Below are 2,261 nucleotides of genomic sequence, written 5' to 3'. Positions count from 1 at the left end.
AATCTGTCATGCCACAGAAAAGACGGTCAAAACGCCATTTATTATTTGAATTTCCTGAGAAGAAGAAGAAGAAAAAAAACTGTATTCGTGCGGTACACATGCGTACCGAACCGAAAGACCCGTACCGAAACGGTTCGGTACGAATACGTGTACCGTTACACCCCTAATTTGAATGCATTAATGTGCTTTAATTATTGATTCAATTAGGTTGATTTTAATTAAATTATGGTGCAATAGTGTTTAATGCCCTTGCATTGGCAATAGTGCACCTGCTGCTTGATATTTTACACGGATCCCACAGTCATGGAAATGAGTTGTCTTAAATAATGGTCAATTAAATAGATATTTTTGTAGTTCTATTTGGCTCCTAAATATTTCAGTTAGCTTTAAACTGGTCTTTGTTTATCTATCTATCTATCTATCTATCTATCTAACAAACTAGTGGCAACTGCAAAGATCCTAGAAAAGTTATGGATATTTATTGAACTAAAGGTGTGGGAACTCTAGTATAAATAGTCTTTTCAGCCAGTACAAAATTTCTAATTTCAGTAGTAACTTTGTAATTCAGTCAAATGTTATTTATTTATGAATGTAGTGTAAAATTAGATGCAGTGATGACAAATGACTGGAAATTTATATTATGGAAATTCATTGGTCAGAAACGGTCAGATCCCTGTTTATAGTCGCTTGATAATTTTGGCTAGGACCTTGTTCAATTTAATTCATTTGACGAAAGCATGCCTTTAATTACAGAATCAAGAAAGTCAAAGCATAATTCTGAAATTAATTTTTATTTTTTCATTTTTGCAGAACTTGCCATTCTCAGTAGAGAACAAGTGGAGGCTTCTTGGCATGATGGTGCTGTTCTTTGGCAGTGGATTCGCCTTCCCATTCATTGTTGTCAGGCATCAGATCCTGAAGAAATGAAGCTCCTACCAGTCACACATTGTAAGTAACTTTGCATATTACACATTCTGAGCACATGCGCTTCACGGCTTGTCTCTAAATGACCTTAAAATTTGAACACAAAATGTGAACCATTCCAAACAATAACCACTTAATAATTTAGGATGCCATTTTTTATTCTCCTCTTAAATTGCTCCTTTGTGTTTTTTTTTTTGTTTTTTTTAGGTCAGTGCGATTCTTGTGCAACACAGCTCTCAGTTTCTTCTAGTGTGGATCCTGTAATGTTATTGTAAATAAAATTACCAATTACATTGCTATGTTTTTCTCATTCTTTATTTCATGCTTTCCCGAAACTTAAAAAGCATAGGCTAAAATTACATAAATGAAATTATTCTCTGGTTACACTTTATTTTAAGGTGTCCTTGAGCAATATTAATTAACTACATGTATACTGTATGGTTAGGTTTAGAATTAGGGTTTGTTTTAGGGTTACTTGCATGTAATTGTGCATAATTAATTGTTATAATAATGGTAAGGACATGTAACGTGCAACAAGGACACCTTAAAATAGTGTTACCGATTCTTGTTATAAATGTATACTTGGATTGAATCTTTCCAGAGTCTGTTACATTTTATTTATCCATTGAACAAAACTTACTTAAATTTATTAAATTCAGTTGTACGATAAAGTGTTCTCTTAAACACTGATATGATGTTTACTATAAAGTGTTCTCTTAAAGTGATAGTTTACCCTAAAAAGAAAATTCTGTTCATGTACTCACCCTCCACTTGTTTTAAACCTGTATGAGTTTCAGCTGACGGTAGCCATTGACTTCCATTGTATTTTTTCCATACTATGGAAGTCAAACGCTGGTAACTGTTTGGTTATCGACATTCTTCAAAATATCTTTTTTGCTCAACAATAGAAAGAATCTCATGCAGGTTTGGAACAACTTGGGGGTGAGTAAATGATGATAGGTTTTTTTTATTTTTGGGTGAACTATCCCTTTAAATATTATAGAAATATAATAACATAAATAGGCTGTAAAATATTAGAAGTTCACAGCTTTTGCACTGTCTGTTTCATTCACATATAGGACTCCAGGAAAGTTCTCACTTAATGAGAATGAAATACATTCTACAACAGTGTGACTACAATGTAAAGTTTATTAAAATGGGAGCGTCAGCCGGGATTCTATACATGCGCTGAGAAGTCATTCACTAACAGCTGGAAAGGCATTTGGAAGGGTGTTGTTTTCCCTCTACAATTCTCAGCTTTATGCCTCTGCTGCCGAATTTCATATATGAACCCATTATAGTTCAATTAACCTTCTACTGCCAAAAGCTATAAATAT

Source organism: Sinocyclocheilus anshuiensis, unplaced genomic scaffold, assembly GCF_001515605.1.
Source record: "Sinocyclocheilus anshuiensis isolate Anshui unplaced genomic scaffold, SAMN03320099.WGS_v1.1 scaffold577, whole genome shotgun sequence".
Taxonomy (NCBI): Eukaryota; Metazoa; Chordata; class Actinopteri; order Cypriniformes; family Cyprinidae; genus Sinocyclocheilus; species Sinocyclocheilus anshuiensis.
This window is presented reverse-complemented; position numbering follows the sequence as displayed.